At 42.9% G+C, this 21,114-nt stretch overlaps 1 protein-coding gene across 2 annotated transcripts in view; it reads left to right on the top strand.

Annotated features, from left to right (window-relative positions):
- The window catches only part of LOC124794862 (Na(+)/H(+) exchanger beta-like), a 677,818-nt gene that overhangs the window by 149,984 nt on the left and 506,720 nt on the right, over positions 1-21,114 (top strand). Inside the window, exon 2 of one of the 2 annotated variants that reach the window (XM_047258533.1) lies at positions 10,266-10,350. The gene's annotated coding sequence lies outside the window, so the exon portion shown is untranslated. Of the gene's footprint in view, positions 1-10,265; positions 10,351-19,305; positions 19,323-21,114 lie in introns of those variants that run through there. The other variant, XM_047258534.1, reaches the window with a different exon arrangement.

Below are 21,114 nucleotides of genomic sequence, written 5' to 3' on the forward strand. Positions count from 1 at the left end.
GAGTCGTATCTAGAAAAATCAGGGGTCTCATACCACTACAACTGCACACGCTCCACACCATTAGAGCCTCCACAGCTTGAACAGTCCCCTGCTGACATGCAGGGTACATGGATTCATGAGGTTATCTCCATGCCCGTACACGTCCATCCGCTCGATACAATTTGAAACGAGACTTGTTCCGACCAGGCAAGGTGTCGGTGTTGACGGGCCCAGGCGAGGCGTAAAGCTTTGTGTCATGCAGTCATCAAGGGTACACGAATGGGTCTTCGGCTCCGAAAGCCCATATCGGTGATGTTCCGTTGAATGGTTCGCACGCTGACACTTGTTGATGGCCCAGCATTGAAATTTGCAGCAATTTACGCCAGGGTTGCACATCTGTCATGCTGAACGATTCTCTTCAGTCGCCATTGTTCCCGTTCTGGCAGGATCTTCTTCCAGTCCCAATGATGTCGCAGATTTGATGTTTTACCGGATTTCTGATATTCACGGTTGTTGTTGTTGTGGTCTTCAGTCCTGAGACTGGTTTGATGCAGCTCTCCATGCTACTCTATCCTGTGCAAGCTTTTTCATCTCCCAGTACCTACTGCAACCTACATCCTTCTGAATCTGCTTGGTGTATTCATCTCTTGGTCTCCCTCTACGATTTTTACCCTCCACGCTGCCCTCCAATACTAAATTGGTGATCCCTTGATGCCTCAGAACATGTCCTACCAACCGATCCCTTCTTCTGGTCAAGTTGTGCCACAAACTTCTCTTCTCCCCAATCCTATTCAATACTTCCTCATTAGTTATGTGATCTACCCATCTAATCTTCAGCATTCTTCTATAGCACCACATTTCGAAAGCTTCTATTCTCTTCTTGTCCAAACTATTTATCGTCCAGGTTTCACTTCCATACATGGCTACACTCCATACGAATACTTTCAGAAATGACTTCCTGACACTTAAATCAATACTGGATGTTAACAAATTTCTCTTCTTCAGGTACACTCGTGAAATAATCGTGCGGGAAAATGCCCACTTCGTTCCTACGTCGGAGATGCTCTGTCCCACCGCCCGTGCGCCTACTATGAAACCACGTTCAAACTTACTGAAATCTTGATAAGCTGCCATTATAACAGCAGTAACCGAAGTAACGATTGCATCAGAGACTTGTTGTCTTATATACGCTTTGCCGACCACAGCGTTGTATTCTGCCTTTTCACGTAGCTCTGTATTTGCATGCTCATGGCTATACCAGTTTCTTTGGCACTTCAGTGTAATAGGGAAACAACCGAAATATGCTGAATCCAGTATGGCGGCTTAGAAGTAGTAAGCAAGGGACGCGACAACTGTGCGATTTCAGCGGAATGCCAGACACACTTCCGAATTTCAGTCAATCGTGGTGGCATGGCGCGGCGAGCGCCTTGCAGCACCTGACAGGTGGAGCTACCCGCAGAGCGGGGACAGCAGCGGGTGGCGGCTGCAGGTTCCGGTGTGAGTCACCTGGAGGCGCACCCAGCACAGCGCTGGCAACGCCCAGGTCAGCTGCAGGCGCAGCCGCGGTCCAGCTCTGTCAAAAGCTTCGAACAGCGCGCCCGCTTCACGTTCAATGTAAGTGTTGTTATCGGTAGAGGAAGAGCAAATCTACAATAATTTTCAAGAAATTCATCCTCAGTAGAATTGATTAACACTTCGTATAGAAAACCAGTTGTATACATAGAAGAACCCTGGAGATACTAGAAGGTTTCAGATGGGTACATAATGGTACGAAAGAGATTTAGGAACCAGGTTTTAAATTGTAGGACATTTCCAGGGTCAGATGTGGACTCTGACCACAATCTATTGTTTATGAACTGTAGGTTAAAACCGAAGAAACTGCAAAAAGGTGGGAATTTAAGGAGATTGGACCTGGATAAACTGAAAGAACCAGAGGTTGTACAGAGTTTCAGCGACAGCATAAGGGAACAATTGACAGGAATGGGGGAAAGAAATACAGCAGAAGAAGAATGGGTAGCTTTGAGTGATGAAGTAGTGAAGGCAGCAGAGGATCAAGTAGATAAAAAGACGAGGGCTAGTAGAAATCCGTGGGTAACAGAAGAGGTAATAAATTTAATTGGTGAAAGGAGAAAATACAAAAATGCAATAAATGAAGCAGGCAAAAAGGAATACAAACGTCTCAAAAATGAGATCGACAGGAAGTGCAAAATGGCTAAGCAGGGATGGCTAGAGGACAAATGTAAGGATGTAGAGGGTTATCTCTCTAGCGGTAAGGTAGGTACTGCCTACAGGAAAATTAAAGAGACCTTTGGAGAAAAGAGAACCACTTGTATGAATATCAAGAGCTCAGAAGGAAACCCAGTTCTAAGCAAAGAAGGAAAAGCAGAAAGGTGGAAGGAGTATATAGAGACTCTGTACAAGGGCTTGAGGAAAATATTATGGAAATGGAAGAGGATGTAGATGAAGATGAAATGGGAGAAACGATACTGCGTGATGAGATTGACAAAGCACTGAAAGACCTGAGTCTAAACAAAGCGCCAGGAGTAGACAATATTCCGTTAGAAGTACTGATAGCTTCGGGAGAGCCAGCCCTGACAAACCATCTGGTGAGCAAGATGTATGAGACAGGCGAAATTCCCTCAGGCTTCAAGAAGAATATAATAATTCCAATCCCAAAGAAAACCGGTGCTGGCAGATTTGAAAATTACCGAACTATTAGTTTAATAAGTCACAGCTGCAAAACACTAACGCGAATTCTTTACAGACGAATGGAAAAATTGGTAGAAGCCGACCTCGGGAAGGATCAGTTTGGATTCCGTAGAAATACTGGAACACGTGAGGCAATACTGACGCTACGACTTATCTTAGAAGAAAGATTAAGGAAAGGCAAACCTACGTTTCTAGCATTTGTAGACTTAGAGAAAACTTTTGACATTATTGACTAGAATACTCTCTTTCAAATTCTGAAGGTGGCAGGGGTAAAATACAGGGTGCGAAAGGCTATTTACAATTTGTACAGAAACCAGATGGCAGTTATAAGAGTCGACGGACATGAAAGGGAAGCAGTGGTTGGGAAGGGAGTGAGACAGGGTTATAGCCTCTCCCCGATGCTATTCAATCTGTATATTGAGCAACCAGTAAAGGAAACAAAAGAAAAGTTCGGAGTAGGTATTAGAATCCATGAAGAAGAAATAAAAAATTTGAGGTTCGCCGATGACATTGTAATTATGTCAGAGACAGCAAAGGACTTGGAAGAGTAGTTGAACGGAATGGATAGTGTCTTGAAAGGATGGTATAAGATGAACACCAACAAAGGGTAAACGAGGATAATGGAATGTAGTCGAGTTAAGTCGGGTAATGCTGAGGGAATTAGATTAGGAAATGAGTCACTTAAAGTAAAGGAGTTTTGCTGTTTGAGGAGCAAAATAACTGATGATGGTCGAAGTAGAGAGGATATAAAATATAGACTGGCAATGGCAAGGAAAGCGTTTCTGAAGAAGAGAAATTTGTTAACATCGAGTATAGATTTAAACGTCAGCAAGTCATTTCTGAAAGTATTTGTATGGAGTGTAGCCATGAGTGGAAGTGAAACATGGACGATAAATAGTTCGGACAGGAAGAGAATAGAAGCTTTCGAAATGTGTTGCTACAGAAGAATGGTGAAGATTAGATGGATAGATCACATAACTAATGAGGAGGTACTGAATAGAATTGGGGAGGAGTTTGTGGCACAACTTGACTAGAAGGGATCGGTTGGTAGGACATGTTCTGAGGCATCAAGGGATCACCAATTTAGTATTGGAGAGCAGCGTGGAGGGTAAAAATCGTAGAGGGAGACCAAGAGATTAATACACTAAGCAGATTCAGAAGGATGTAGGCTGCAGTAGGTACTGGCAGATGAAGAAGCTTGCACAGGATAGAGTAGCATGGAGAGCTGCATCAAACCAGTCTCAGGACTGAATACCACAACAACATAGAAAAGCATTAGTGGCAAACAGTTTATATATGAAAAAGACTGTCAATTGAAGAGTCTTTATTTGTCTCGACTCAAGATCTACTAGAAACAATACGGTACGAGGGTACATCAGCACTTCATAAAACGCCCATAAAGGACCAAGTGGAAGGACTGGACATTGGGGGGGGGGGGGGGGGGGAATTTCGTTCACCTTTTATTGCAAGCAAAGTTTTATCCATGCAAAGAGTTAATTTAAATAACATTTCTGATAAAAAAAATTCCAAATGAGAGGTTGCCAGATGTCTAAACAGGCACAAGTTTGACCTTGAGACAATAATTATGTTGCAGATAGAATCAGTAAATGCAACAAACCAGGTTTAAATAACTACACTCTGAACAGCTTGTCGCTATATTGATTACTAGTTGCACATCAGATAGCAGTAGCCGTAATACTCTAATGCAACTTTCACTGAATTATTGTGCCATGATTAACAGTAGAATGATAGCGATCAGTGGTTACAGATCAAACGGCAGAAACCAATTTACATTAATGAAAATTTCATTGGATTATAGTAATGCGATTACAATAACATGCTTTCGATGTTAAGCATCTCGAGGACTAGACTGAGGACAAACTGAACATTGACAAAATTATTTTTACAAACAATAAATGACACACTTGGCAAATGCATTCGTAACTAAATAAATAGAATAAGTAACTTTAAACATGCAAGTCTTTCTTCTGAAGCACAACTAGGCACACACCTGGAAAGGATAGGCAAGAACTACATAAACAGAAATTCCTTTTAAGTTTGTGAACCTCGGACCACTAGACCACACTTAAGTCCGTGTCCAACAGCGTCGGAAAGGTAGCCCACGAGTCAGGACCCGCAACAACATACACTGCAGAGCCAAAGAAACTGGTGCACCTGCCTAACATCGTGTAGGGCTGCCACCAGTACGCAGAGGTGCCGCAGCACGACGTGGCACGGACTTGACTAATGTCTGAAGTAGTGTTATATTGAATTGACACCACGAATCCTGCTGGGCTGTCCATAATTCCGTAACAGTACGAGAGGGTGGAGATCTCTTCTGAACAGCACGTTGCAAAGCATCCCAGATATCCTCAATAATGCTCATATCTGGGGAGTTTGGTGGCCATCGGAAGTATTTAAACTCGTAAGAGTGTTCCTGGCGCCACTCTGCAGTAATTCTGGACTTTCAGGGTTGCGCATTGTCCTGCTAGAATTGCCCAAGTCAGTCGGAATGCACAACGAACATGAATGGATGCAGGTGATCAGACAGGATGCCTGCGTGCGTGTCACCTGTCAGAGTCGTATCTAGACGTATCAGGGGTCCCATTTCACTCCAGCTGCACTCGCCCCACGAGCTTGAACAATCTCCTGCTGACAAGCAGGGTCCATAGATTCATGAGGTTGCCTCCATACCCGTACACGGCCATCCGCTTCATACAATTTGAAACGAGACTCGTCCGACCAGGCAAACATATTTCCAGTCCAGTGTTGGTGTTGGCGGGTCCAGGTGAGGGTTAGTGTTTTGTGTCGTGCACTCGCCGGCCGGTGTGGCCGAGCGGTTCTAGGCGCTTCAGTCCGTAACCGCGCTGCTGCTACGGTCGCAGGTTCGAATCCTGCCTCAGGTATGGTTGTGTGTGATGTCCTTAGGTTAGTTAGGTTTAAGTAGTTCTAAGTTCTAGGGGACTGATGACCACAGATGTTAAGTCCCAGCCGGCCGAAGTGGCCGTGCGGTTCTAGGCGCTACAGTCTGGAACTGCGAGACCGCTACGGTCGCAGGTTCGAATCCTGCCTCGGGCATGGATGTGTGTGATGTCCTTAGGTTAGTTAGGTTTAGGTAGTTCTAAGTTCTAGGGGACTAATGACCTCAGCAGTTGAGTCCCATAGTGCTCAGAGCCATTTTTTTTGTTAAGTCCCATAGTGCTCAGAGCCATTTGAACAACTTTGTCATGGACTCATCAAGGGTAAACGAGTGGACCTTCAGCTCCGAAAGGTCATATCGATAATGTTTCGTTGAATGTTTCGAACACTGGCACTCGTAGATGTTCCAGCACTGGAATCTGCCGTAATTTGCGGAAGGATTACACTTCTTCACGTTGAACGATTTTCTTCAGTCGTCGTTGGTCCCGTTCTTGTAGGATCTTTTTCCGGCCGTAATGATGTCGGAGGTTTGATGTATTACCAGATTCCTGATATTCACGTTACACTCGTGAAATGGTCGCACGGGAAAATCCCCACTTCACCGCTGTCTCGGAGATGCTGTGCCGCGCTGAGTGGCCGCACGGTTTAAGGCGCCGTGTCACGGATTTGGCGGCGGTTCGAGTCCTCCCTCGGGTGTGTGTGTTGTTCTTTGCCTAAGTTAGTTTAAGTAGTGTGTAAGTCTAGGAACCGATGACTTCAGCAGTTTGGTCCGTTAGGAATTCACAGACGTTTGAAAATTTAGACGCTGTGTTCCTTCGTTCGTGCGCCGACTATAACACCACGTTCAAACTCACTTAAATCTTGATAGCCTGCCACTGCAGCAGCAGTAACCGGTCTAACAACTCTGCCAGACACTTGCTGTCTTATATAGGTGTTGTTGACCGCAGCGCCGTATTCTGCCTGTTTACATATCTCTGTATTTGAATACGTATACCTATACAAGTTTTATTTCTTTTTTTTCTTTTGGCGCTTAACTGTAGGTACTCCCCAACAAACCCACGGTGCGTGGAGCCGGTCGTGGTGGCCGAGCGGTTCTAGGCGCTACAGTCTGGAACGCGCGACCGCTACGGTCGCAGGTTCGAATCCTGCCTCGGACATGGATGTGTGTGATGTCCTTAGGTTAGTTAGGTTTAAGTAGTTCTAAGTTCTAGGGGGCTGATGACCTCAGAAGTTAAGTCCCATAGTGCGCAGAGCGATTTGAACCACGGTGCGTGGTGGAGGGTACCCTGCACCATGTTCCATTCGCAAATAGAACGAGGGAAAAACAACTGTCTACATGCCTCCATATGAGCCCTAAGTTCTCGTATCCTATGTTCGTGGTCCTTACGCGCAGTGGACGTTGGCGGCAGTAGAATCGTTTGGCAATCAGCTTCAAATGCCGGTTCTCTAAATTTTCTCAGTAGTGTTTCTCGAAAAGAACGTCGCCTTCCCTCCAGGGGTTCCCATTCCAGTTCCCGAAGCATCTCCGTAACAGTTATGTGTTGTTCGAACCTACCGGTAAAAAATCTAGGAGCCCGTCTCTGAATTGCTCGGTGTCTTTCTTCATTCCGACGCGGTACGGATCGCAAACACTCGAACAGTACTTAAGAATAGATCGCACCAGTGTCATACATGCGGTCTCCTTTACAGGAGAACTACTCTGCAGTAAAATTCTCCCAATAAACCGAAGTCGACCATTCGCCAATACTTTGTAAGACGCATGTTGTAATATTTAGTAAAAATGGTTCAAATGGCTCTGAGCACTATGGGATTTAACATCTGTGGTCATCAGTCCCCTAGAACTTAGAAGTACTTAAACCTAACTAACCTAAGGACATCACACACATCCATGCCCGAGGCAGGATTCGAACCTGCGACCGTAGCAGTCGCGCGGTTCCGGACTGAGCGCCTGAACCGCTAGACCACCGCGGCCGGCAATATTTAGTAGCTGATGTGCTTATGTGTACCTGACAGTGCACTGAATAATATGGAAAATAAATGACGATGTACATTAAAAGTGTTCTATCTCGAAAACCATTCAGAATAGGGTATATGTTTATAAAACGTTTTTTGCTTCAGATGATAGTTCCTGTCTTATCCCTGAACATTGACGATTCCTTCTGGGAACCCTGTACAACTGTGTCTCTGAAAGGAAGAGGGCGGGTCTGGGGAAGAAGTCGTTGCGAACCGCCCAAAACCAGGCCGATGACAAAAGAAAGAAAGGCGTTTTAGATGTTGGCACACTATGTTGGCACGGTTACACTGCCGGCGCATGGCATGACGTCACAGAGCGTCCGGTGGACTGTGTCGCATCGAGACCTTCAGTCACAGAGCCAAACGTGCTATGATTTTTCCGTCGGTTTGTTCCCCGACATCAACACAGTTTCTTGTGTGCAAGTAGTTTTGCGTAAGGACTGAAAAAATTGTCTTTCGTGGAACCTAGGCTGTAAATCAGATTGGTCGATGGGTTAGTCGAGTAATGATTCAACGATCTGGCCGTTTTCGCTAGTGTAAGACCTCGCATATAAGTAAATTTAAGTACGTAATGGGAAGTGTATTTTGTATCACTTTTTCATAATCTACAACTTCATTTCTACGTGGAGAAAAACTCGTGTCAGTGTGTATGGGACATCAAATAGAGCGTAATTTTCCAGGTAACAATAAATCTGAAATGTGCCGTTTTTTAATCACGGCCACAAAACATACCCAATTATCGACCAGTGAGCGGAGATCGACAGTCTTGACCTCAAGAATTTTAGACACCGTGCCATATGACAACTTCGTAGCATTAACTGTAAAGAGTAAATGATATTTTGAGGAAACAAAATTGTTTAAAATTTAATTTTCGATTGCTTTTCCATCAGTAATTACAGTTACTGATCTATCGTAATAATTCATTCCTGCTTTCCGAAAATTAGCTCAAGTTAATACACTTAGCCTTTAGATCTTATTATTAAAAGTGTTGCACTTTACAATACCTAATGTTGACCGTTTTACTGTCAAGCTATAGTGAAGTTTATTTAAAAAATCAATGAAATTAGATTAATTATAGAGTAGTTGATTTAAAAGCTTTACTCAGTAAAGGCCACAGAAAAACTGGTAACATTTTAAAAACACTGCTTGAGTTTTGCAGAGGACACTTTTCGTAATCGTATTTATTTACATAAATAGCGCGAGCTGCCGGTTTCGAACCGACAGGTTTATCACCAGATGGCTTGTTCACTTTAAGATACATTTATCTTGCAGTTTACATTAATTTTATTCCCTCATATGACGAAAATTCCTTGGGGTGCTGGTGCTCTACAACCAAAATATGATGTGCGAAACTATTTAACTGTAATTTGCCTCATAACGATTTCAGAAGATGTAAACAATTTATTAAAGTGAAAATGCTTTAGTTGCTTAAGTCCGCGCCGCTCCTGACACACCATGAATAGCCGATTTTGAACAGAACGTCGCTTATTTAAACAATGAAGTAAAAAAAAACTTCTGTCAGAAGGAAAGACTGTAAAAAGGCCAAATCCCACGGTGAAGAAAATGCTGCATTACATAAGTAGCCATTCATATCATAATGTGTAACAAAAAGGTTTTAGGTTACATGGTCTCGAGAATTTGCAGAAAGGGCTTCAGTTTCAAAGGGTGCGGGACGAAAACAGGAAGAGGGTAGACATAAGAACAATAAATATTGTAGTTGTAAACTGTCGCAGCATTGCTAAATAACCGTAGCACCAAGCGTTAATAGAAAGCATTGAATCTCAAATCGTTATAGGTATGGAAAGCTGACTAAAATCGGAAATAAGTTCAGTCGAAATTTTTACCGAGGACCAAACCATATTCCGGAAGGATAAAGTACAGTTGATGGTGGAGTATTTATTGCCGTCAGAAGTAGTTTACGCTATAGTGAAATTGAAGTAGATAGTTCCTGAGAGTTAGTATAGTTAGAGGTTATACTTAACAACTAGAATGAATCAATAATTGGTTCCTTTTACTGATCCACGACTCAGATGATACAGTTGCTGAAGACTTCAAAGGAAACTTGAATCTCATTTCAAATAGGTACCGCACTCATATAACTGTAGTTGGTTCGTGACTTCAGTCTACCCTCGATAATTGGCGAAAACACATGTTTAAATTCTGTGGTAGACATGACACGTCATCCGAAATCGTACTTCTCTGCAAGCATCAACCCGTATTTTGTACACCGCCAGAGGCTCAAAATGTCAGTTTTTGACAAAACAACAACTTTTGAGGACTTCGAGAGTTCAGCTGAAAAAATTAGCTTGGGCTAATGTGATCAGTAATTGCAGTCTCTGGGATAACATGTATTCGTTGGGGACTGTTAGGTTAAAAGCACACATTTTCGCGCTATCGTTACTGATTACTTGTGATTTTGTGGTTGTAACACGGCAACGGTGCATTTGTGACCTTTCGCTGAGTGTTTGCTGTTACTAGCTGCAATAACCCCTTCCCTGATCTCGCGTCGGGTTTTTCTTTCTGCACGACTTTCTGTATGGCTGTAAGACCTGAGTATATCTGACAGACACGATGTTGAACTGCACTAAAATTTTAGAATTGTTCAGCGAATCAGACCGTGAATAACATTCGCCGTTTATTTGCAGGTGCTTCTGCTGTGTATAGCAGACGGCGCAGTTACAATATTTCAGCGCCAGTTCTCAGAGGCACAAGTGCATGAAACTTTCCACTGTAAGTATTGAACCACTCTTAACTATAGAACATCAGCGCTGCTAGCGACACAATTTAGTTTTGTACCTTCTTACAGAAAACAACACTGTAATTGTTCGATGTTACTAGATTGCAAATATACGCTGTGCGTTTATCTTAGGCAATTGTTTAACTATGTTTATCCACTGTTGTACAGACTCGTGTAATATTAATGTCTCCGTGTATTATATTAACTATGTTTTATATCCTGACTTCATTAAAGGTGGATTATTTTAGAAATTGTATAACTTTACGCACCAGTGCAATGTTTCTAAACAGTTTTTAATTGCGCTGTTGATGTGACGTTTTTTTTTAGACGCTCGCGTATGTCACTGTTTCTCATGATAGATTTGTGAACAGGACGAGGCGCCTAGCTTTTCATTTCTAACTACTTTTTACCCGTTAAAGGCATCTGTAATTTGGTGTGGCGTTCGCTGTGTTATTCGGTGGTTTGGTATTTAACTAATTTGTAAATGAAAATGATAATCTTATTTTATTACACTGAGTAATTACTAAATAATTTTTCTCCCGGCTAAAGATTTGATCAAGTTGCTAAAGAACTCCAAGTTAACGTCGTGTTGAAGTGTTGTCTGCAAGTTGTGTAAGTGTCACTAAATCACAGTTCACACAACAGATTCTATACAACTATGGATTATGATGGAAACAGTTATCTTCAGCAAAATGATCATTGAAACCACCGAATATCAGCCGCGCACAACACTGACGTATGTTACCTGAAACAATATTCTTCGCAACTCGTGCGTAATTAATTTCGGCTCCATACATCAGCTAGAAAAGTTTGCTATAACGATCGTGCTATGAGCACTATTTTTAAAGAACCAATCTGATTCGAATCATTTTCATTAAAATGAGTTCGGAACCACCGGTGCACATTTATTTTTACACATTTGTGTTACGTTCGGCATTTATGTCTGCAGAGTTGTGTAATTTGAATTTGCCGCTGAGATAATTGTTAAGATGGCGGCAGACAATTAATAGAGACTTTCTATTGTTAGACCAAATAAGTAAGTATTTGAAATGATTATTAAATTCTATAAACTATACTTTCATATTGTGCACTATTTAGACCTCATCAAGCAAACATTTGATTTGTTTCTAAGGAAAACACAAACAAAAACGCGATACAAATAGCTATCATCAATGGCTGCACTCCTTGCAGCGGAAAGAAATAATTAACACAGATAATGCTTACTGAGAGAGGAATTAAAGTTACAAATAATTATTCACTCATATTTATAATAATAATGAACTCTATTTTCAAGTAATAATTAACAAATAATTACAATTTCTTAACAGACCTCAGTTTGATATGCGTCCGCAACTTACAAAAGCCAACCAACGAAAGGTAAAAACAAAGGAAGACAAACGCAGATCATAAAAGGAGTTTAGAATTATCATTGTCTTTGTATGATACACAGTCTAATTACATCATAGAATATTATATAAATAATTAATATTTATAAGTTTTCACTGTTTTTTCATACGTCGAATACATAATGTTTATAACTGTTAGAGGCATAATTTCCTCTCGTCGCACGGTAGCCAAAAATTTATCACGTGGATGTTACATTGGTTTCAGCCACGCGAATAGTGACCAGAGGCTCATGAAACAAACAGCAGTGCGCTCTCGCAAATTCGCTAATAAACGAGAACAGGTATCAACTTCGATTTTGAATAGAACTACGCTATTTTTGCCGCCAGAATAGAAGATCTCATGAGACGAATTCAGTGGTATCTCTTTTATAGATCTAGCAAGAAGTCACTGAGTAGAAATACATTTGACTTTATGGACTTACGTGGCATTGTTGAATACTCCACCACCCGGAAATTTAAGTTTAGGCCACTCTCCAAGGATACAAGTGGCGCCGGATTAAGGAGTAACGTCATGCCAGTGCGTTAAGCTTTACGAAAGTTGAAACATCTTTCGTACCACAGAAAATGTCAGCATTAAGATGAGACAGTTATATTCATGTGGTACAAATTTACTGTAAAAGAAGTGCCGTTTGCTTTGTGATTAGTGCACGCTGCAGTCAAAACTTCTTTTCCAGCATTGTTCTCCACACTGTATAATTAATAACACGAGCAAGCTGAAGTTTTAGACCATAAACAACGCTTCATAAAAATTCTGTGAAAAGTTAAGCGATCAATTAGAAGTTACGGGGTGACAATTATTGAACTATATGAAATAAAATCGTCATAACTTCTCAACGGTTTGCGTTAGCATGCTCAGACTGTATGGTTGGTCGTGGGACATGGGAATTAGTATGCGCTTGCGCACGCACCTTGTTGTTGTCGGTCATTTGAACGTGAATATGTCACGGTACAGCGTACCTGAGCGTATAGCGCTTGTGAAGGCCTACTATGCAAGCAATAACAGCCGGATTGCGACTGAAGGGAAGTTTGCAACCGTGTGAAGCTGAAGGCAACCGGTCAAAGTCTGCTAACAATCAAGAATTTGCTTCGCAAGTTTGAGAGAGCGGGTAGTGTTCGTGATGACACTGTAGGCAACTCCGGTCGTTCAAAAAGGGTGAAACCGCCTGAAAACATCGAGAAGGCACGCGCTGTGTTTGAAACCAACCCCAGGAAATCGATCAGACGAGCTGCACAGCACGTGGAAATAAACCGAGAAACATTGCGACAAATTGTTGTTGGAGTCGTGCATCTCTTCCCATTCAAAATTCAAACTCTTCAGCCATTAAACCCTAGGACCATGGAACAGCGGTTCCGATGCGCCTACGCTAATGTCCACAGAATTGACGAACAGGACTTGTGAATATTGTTTGGTTTAGCGACGAAGCCCACTTTCATTTGTATGGGTTCGTCAGTAAGCAAAATTGGCACATTAGAGGGGCTGAGAATCCGCACTTTGCGATCGAGAAGTCTCTTCACCCTCAACGGTTGACTGCGTGGTATGCAATGTCCAGTTCAAAAATGTTCAACTGTATGTGAAATCTTATGGGACTTAACTGCTAAGGTCATCAGTCCCTAAGCTTACACACTACTTAACCTAAATTATCCTAAGGTCAAACACACACACCCATGCCCGAAGGAGGACTAGAACCTCCGCCGGGACCAGCAGCACAGTCCATGACTGCAGCGCCCTAGACTGCTCGGCTAATCCCGCGCGGCCAATGTCCAGTCACGGAATAATCATTGCGATATTCCTTGATGGCACGGTGACTGTCGAACAGTACGTCAAGGTTTTGGAGGATGATTTCATCCCCATTATCCAAAGTGACACTGATTTCGACGAGATGTGATTCAGGCAAAACGGAGCTCGACGCCATCTAAGGAGGAGAGTATTTCATGTCCAAGAGGAGCACTTTGGGTACCGCATTCTGGCTCTGGTTTACCCAGAGGCCACTGACATGGGCCTCGACTGGCCGCCATATTCTCTGGCTATGAACACATGCGACTCCTTTTTGTGGGGCTACATGAAAGACAAGGTGTACAGCAATAACGCCAATCGACAGCATCGATATTCCGGAACTTCAGCGGTTTATGCACAGTTTCGCTCTTCGTCCCCACCACATCAACGATGATGATGGCAGTAATGTCGAACATGTCATAACCTAAATCCGAATATCTGTAGTGACTTTTACATGTTGAACAAAATGTAACCACGCCATAGTTTATAACTAATTTACGCTTTTTTCGTGTAGTTCAATAATTGTCGCCCCGTATAACCATTTATTGATGACATAGAGGGATGCCATTCCTGATGTGAAACGTTTTATCTGTTGTGTTCGTTTCAGGTCGAATGGTGATAATAGTTCGAAAGACTAAAATTATGTAATGTGCTTCAATTTGCAAACTCCAGTGGACATTGCATGTACGTTTAGAATCGTTGCAAGATAATGAAGATGTGCATCGCGTCCGAAACAAGTAATTCGAGATAAAAATTAAATTTGGTTCTTTTCATCACATAACGAGAGACAGTAGTGGTGTCCTACCTGGCCATTGTGGCAAGTATAACTTAATAACGGTAGATTCCTAGTAGTACAGTAAGACAGTGTATTCTGTTTGTGATCTATTTAATGATGAAGCATATTTATTCTAGGTTTGACGCCACAGTGTATCAAGAATTTGATAGGCGTGACAAACACTGTTGCTGACAAAGCGGTCGGTCATTACCATCAGCAGTGTTCTCGAGAACGAGTAGCCGTTCGACCGTCCTAAGTGCATTTAAATGCCGCTAACCAAAGCTACGCAAGTAACTGGGCTATGGTAACTTTCTGGAGTCATCTGACCACTTTACGCCTTCGTACAACGCCTCACAACATCTATCTTAAATTGTCTCAAAGTTCATGTATTGATGCAAGTCGGTACCATTGCAATACATTAGCATAGTCTTTGTCCTCCGTTAATTTCGCCTTCAAGCCTTAAACGGTCATTAATAATACTGACATGTTCGGCACTTAAGTTTCACCATATGGCATGGTCAGTGCCTACGAGTGCAGGATACAGGGTTGGTTAACAGAAGCCTGTCGAAGTGACACAGTGATTAACCACTGCGTCCGCCTATGGGGGCGACCAAATACCCCACATGTCATGATGATATGGATTTTCTGTGAAATCGCTAAACTGATTAAGTTAAATACTAGGATAATACTTCCAAAAAGGACGCCACTGGTCTCCGTCCACATCCTTGTCTATCCCTTTGCGAGCACACGAATGTGCACAGAGCACAATTTAATAACAGCTGACACATGCTTTAAGAATCTTGAAAGGAAGTTGTATAAGTGGAAATTTTCAGATAGATTGTTTAATAGTAATAACATATTTCTAAACCAAATTACAAACCGCAAAACATTTCCAGCTGTAGATGTGAACTCTGGCCATAATTTATTTGCTGTGAACTACAGACTAAACTGAAAATACAGCTTAAAGGAAAGGAATTAAATAAATGGGAGCTGAATAAATTATATGAACTAGAGGTTGCTGAAAATCACGAACACAGCATTAGGCAACGATTGACTGAAACAAGGAAAAGGAATACAGTAGAAGATGAATGGATAGCCCTGAGAGGTGAAATATTGATGACAACGGAGGATCAAATAGGCAAAGAGACAGTACCCAGTAGCAATTAATGTGTAACGAATTTTACTGACGAAAGGACAAAACACATAAATGGAGCGAATGAACCAGGAAAAAGTGAATATAGATGTCTAGAAATGACACTTACAGAAATTGCAAAATGGTAATGCAGGAATTACAGGTGCAGAAATACAAAACTGTAGAAGCATGCATGAATACAGGAAAATTAATGAGAGAGGAGAAGCACCTGTCCGAATATTAACAGCTCAAATGCAAGCCAATATTAAGCAATGGTGGCAACTCTACAAGGGGTAAGGAATATGTAGAAAGGCTATACAGAGAAAACGAACGTCAATACAATATTATGCAAAGAGAAGAGAAGCAGATGTAGGTGAGATGGGAGATGTCACTCTGAGAAAAGAACATGACAGACCACTGAAAGACTTAAGTCGAAACAATGCACCTGGAGCAGAGGAGATTCCCTCGGATTTATTGATATCCTTTGGAGAACGTATTCAAGTTGGTATGGTAGGAGACAGCCAAATGCCCACGTATTTCAAGAAGAAAGTAATAATTCCAGTACAAAATAGACAGGCACTGACAGTTAATTTTTTCGTAACATCAATTTAAGAAGTCGTGATTTCAAACTATTGAAATGAAATGTATATGGAAGAACAGAAAAATCTCTTTAGCTCACTGCGTCTGGATACACAGCCCTTAGTGTGAGAGGGGACTTTCAGTGTCGAACTCCATGACTTTACTTAGGAATGGCTATTAAAAATATACATCGATGTTTTTTTCAATGCAATATATCGCATCGAGCACCGATTTTATGATGATATAAATATATAAAAGTATATGTAACTGCCCGCAGCTCGTGGGCGTGCGGTAGCGTTCTCGCTTCCCACGCCCGGGTTCCCGGGTACGATTCCCGGCGGGGTCAGGGATTTTCTATGCCTCGTGATGACTGGATGTTGTGTGATGTCCTTAGGTTAGTTAGGTTTAAGTAGTTCTAAGTTCTAGGGGACTGATGACCATAGATGTTAAGTCCCATAGTGCTCAGAGCCATTTGAACCATTTTTTTATATATATAACTGAATATTGACATGGTTTAGATAAGCGTGAAACTGAAAAATCTGTTCTCTCCTAATGTCCAAAACATTGCATTATAATTTGCAAAGACATTTATAACAAAAATCCAATTATTAAACAATCCTAAGCTGTGAGCTACATCGTCATAGTTACAGCCCTACCAAGGAACACCGAAGCTTCGAAAATTAATCCATGAAACTCTGTTGGAAGTCTTAGGTTTCAGGTACGGAAGGGTTGAAATATTTCAGACCACTGGCTAAAAGTAATGCCTTTAGTGTCCATAATTCTTTTTATGTCGTCGTTGATATATCACTAACATGCTTCTTCCCCCACACTTAGCTCACTCGTTTGAATTACATTCCGCGTAATTCAATTTAATTTTTCAATTTGCTATTATCGCTTATGACTGGACACGATCGAGCGTGGTTATTTGAAGGGCTTATTTCAATAGTGGTACAAGTCCATTGCCTCCACTTTTCTGTCTATAATGCTTGTGAAATTAATGAGCCAAACAAACAGAAGGAAAGGTTCATCTCTAGCAAGAAGCCATATGATTGAATATTTCTAGTACCTTAACTGCAGATTTTTCAGCGCTTATTTAACTTGAGGACTCTGTATCTCAATATGAACAAAAATGGACTTGTACCACTATTGAAATAAGCCCTCCATTGAAGCCTCGGAGTTATGCGAAAAGTTGGACCTAACCACTTAACAGGTAATGCAGAAAGATATATATTGTAACGTTTACATCTGTGTTAAGTTTACGATAAACAGAGTGCACGTAATTCAAATTTTCAAACAGAATTACTTATAATTAAATAATGAAATGGCCACTTACGGATTTCAAAACAATTTGCACTTGTGAACAAGCTGACAGAATCGGAAATAGGTGAAGATAGTAACAAAATTCAGCAATAATACATACTTCTCAGTTATGAGTTTTGCTTTGTCTTCGGCTTGACGCATGCGGATTTGGGACGGTAGCTAATTTGTCGCGTTCTGTCAGGCGACGAAAAAGATTTACACTACTGGCCATTAAAATTGCTACACCAAGAAGAAATGCAGATGATAAACAGGTATTCATTGAACAAATATATTATACGAAAACTGACATGTGATTACATTTTCACGCAATTTGGGTGCATAGATCCTGAGAAATCATTACCCAGAACAACCACCTCTGGCCGTAATAACGGCCTTGATACGTTTGGGCATTGAGTCAAACAGAGCTTGGATGGCGTGTACAGGTACAGCTGCCCATGCTGCCAGCTTCAACACGATACCACAGTTCATCAAGAGTAGTGAGTGGCGTATTGTGAGGAGCCAGTTGCTCGGCCACCATGCATCAGACGTTTTCAGTTGGTGAGAGATCTGGAGAATGTGTTGGCTAGGGCAGCAGTCGAACATTTTCTGTATCCAGAAAGGCCCGTAAGGACCTGCAACATGCGGTCGTGCATTATCCTGCTGAAATGTAGGGTTTCGCAGGGATCGAATGAAGGGTAGAGCCACGGATCGTAACACATCTGAAATGTAACATCCACTGTTCAGAGTGCCATCAATGCGAACAGGAGGTGACCGAGACGTGTAACCAATAGCACCCATGCCATTATGCCGGGTGATGGGCCAGTATGACGATGACGAATACACGCTTCCAATGTCCGTTCACCGCGATGTCGCCAAACACGGATCCGACCATCATGATGATGTAAACAGAATCAGAATTCATCCGAAATAATGACGTTTTGCGATTCGTGCACCCAGGTTCGTCGTTTGAGTACACCATCGCAGGCGCTCCTGTCTGTGATGCACCGTCAAGGGTAACCGCAGCCACGGTCTCCGAGCTGATAGTCCATGCTGCTGCAAACGTCGTCGAACTATTCGTGCAGATGGTTGTTGTCTTGCAAACGTCCCCATCTGTTGACTCAGGGATCGAGACGTGGCTGCACGACCCGTTACAGCCATGCGGATAAGATGCCTGTCATCTCGACTGCTAGTGATACGAGGCCGTTAGGATCGAGCACGGCGTTCCGTAATACCCTCCTGAACCCACCGAATCCATATTCTGCTAACAGTCATTGGATCTCGACCAACGTGAGCAGCAATGTCGCGATACGATAAACCGCAATCGCGACAGGCTACAATCCGACCTTTATCAAAGTCGGAAACGTGATGGTACGCATTTCTCCTCCTTACACGAGGCATCTCAGCAACGTTTCAACAGGCAACGCCGGTCAACTGCTGTTTGTGTATGAGAAATCAATTGGAAACTTTCCTCATGTCAGCACGTTGTAGGTGTCGCCACCGGCGCCAACCTCGTGTGAATGCTCTGAAAAGCTAATCATTTGCATATCACAGTATCTTCTTCCTGTCGGTTAAATTTCGCGTCTGTTGCACGTCATCTTCGTGGTGTAGCAATCTTAATGACCAGTAGTGTAAGTTAAAACGACAAAACAACTACAAAAGTAGGATCGCTGTCGATGCATCGAATAAAATATGAAATATCCATGCACCGAATATATCGAAAAGTTAAGAGTTCACAGTTTCAATTCGATGCATCGTTACCATACATCGAGTGTTTTGATACATCGACGTACGAGTGTGTGGTCCAACTGCAGCCTAGCTAATGTCTGCCTGGCCGTTCCCGACCGTTGTGACGCGCCGGCCGCTTCTTCTGGCAGCGGCGCAGCCACGCCTCCGTGGTGGCACAGCGGCGGAGCCTGCCAACTCAACAGCGCAGAGGAAGCGACCTCGCTAATCGCCTCAGTAGTGCACAGCGCCCACACCTCGCGGCCACGCAGCCGCAGGTAAGTCAGTCTCTCGCGGCGCGCGCTCGGCCTTCCTCTGTAGCAACACTAGCAGGCAGGCTATACGGCAGGTCCACTACCTGCTATGGGGATTGCGCAGTTCCCTACGAAGGAGGTCAGCACTACGTCATCTACATCTAGAATTCTCCGTCCGCGAGGGAGGTCGCTTCAAAACACTCGTGCCACGAAAGCTATGGGAACTTTAGGTGCCGCGCGGGATTAGCCGAGCGGTCTAAGGCGCTGAAGTCATGGACTGTACGGCTGGTCCCGGTGGAGATTCGAGTCCGCCCTCGGACATGGATGTGTGTGTTTGTCCTTAGGATAATTTGGGTTAAGTAGTGTGTAAGCTCAGGTTCAAAATGGTTCAAATGGCTCTGAGCACTATGGGGCTTAACTTCTGAGGCCTTCAGTCCCCTAGAACTTAGAACTACTTAAACCTAACTAACCAAAGGACATCACACACATCCATGCCAGAGGCAGGATTCGAACCTGCGACCGTAGCGGTAACGCGGTTCCAGACTGTAGCGCCTAGAACCGCTCGGCCACCCCGGCCGGCTAAGCTTAGGGACTGATGACCTTAGCAGTTAAGTCCCATGAGATTTCACACACATTTGAACTTTTTTTTAAATTTTAGGTAAACCAAGTGCGAAAAGTCACGAGAAGATTTGCCCCTATTGAAGATGTGCCGAGCTGTTCCCTGTTCCGTAAGGAAACCCATTTGACGCAGTTCACCACGCTGGTCTATCCTGTGTGAGTATTTCGATTTCCCCGCGCCCCTCCCCCCCCCCTCCCCCCACACACACACACTGCTCTACATTATTAAAATTGGCTATTGACTGATGCCTCAGGATATGTCCTATCAGTTTCTCTCTTCTTTTTGGCAATATTTGTTATAATTTTATTTCTTTCCCATTCTTATTCAGTACCTCTTCGTTAGTTACGCGATCTCCCTACATAATTCTCAGCTCTCTTCAGTAGCACCACACATCAAAACTTTTTATTCGCGTAGCCGCGCGGGGTAGTCGCGCAGTATAGGGCGCCTTCCAATGGTGCACGCGGCTCCCCCCGTCAGAGGTTCGAGTCCTCGCTCGGGCATGGGTGTGTGTATGTGTATTGTCCTTAGCGTAAGCTAGTTCAAGTTAGATTAAGTAGTGTGTAAGCCTAGGGACCGGTGATCTCAGCACTTTGGGCCCATAGGAACTTACCACAAATTTCCAGTTTTTTTTAATCGGCCGGCCGTGGTGGCCGAGCGGTTCTAGGCGCTTCAGTTTGGAACCGCGCGACCGCTACGATCGCAGGTTCGAATCCTGCCTCGGGCATGGATGTGTGTGAAGTCCATAGGTTACCTAGGTTTAAGTAGTTCTAAGTTCTAGGGGACTGATGACCTCAGAAGTTAAGTCCCATAGTGCTCAGAGCCATTTGAATCATTTTTTCTTTATTCGCTCTTGAGGGTATGCTGAAAAATGATGCCTCTGAATTTTTTATGTGAATATTGTTAAAGGTTTTTAAATAAAATAAACGTTATTAACATTCGTTTCGTGCATAAAAACCGCCTTTTCTTGCTGCAATGTATTTTATGTCTTCCAGGCGCGTTTCGCCTTTTACCTTAAGTCATCGTCAGTGGAATCTAGAATGACACAGTGATGTTTTTAATGTAATTAAGTGATTGCTTACAGTTCTCATTTATGTAAAAACGTAAGATGTGAACTGCTTTACTACCTACAAATATCGCGTATTAAAACAAAACTGTATCATTCTAGCGTCCACTGACGATGCCTTGAAGTAAACGTTG

The sequence above is a fragment of the Schistocerca piceifrons genome, chromosome 4 (genome assembly GCF_021461385.2).
Source record: "Schistocerca piceifrons isolate TAMUIC-IGC-003096 chromosome 4, iqSchPice1.1, whole genome shotgun sequence".
NCBI lineage: Eukaryota > Metazoa > Arthropoda > Insecta > Orthoptera > Acrididae > Schistocerca > Schistocerca piceifrons.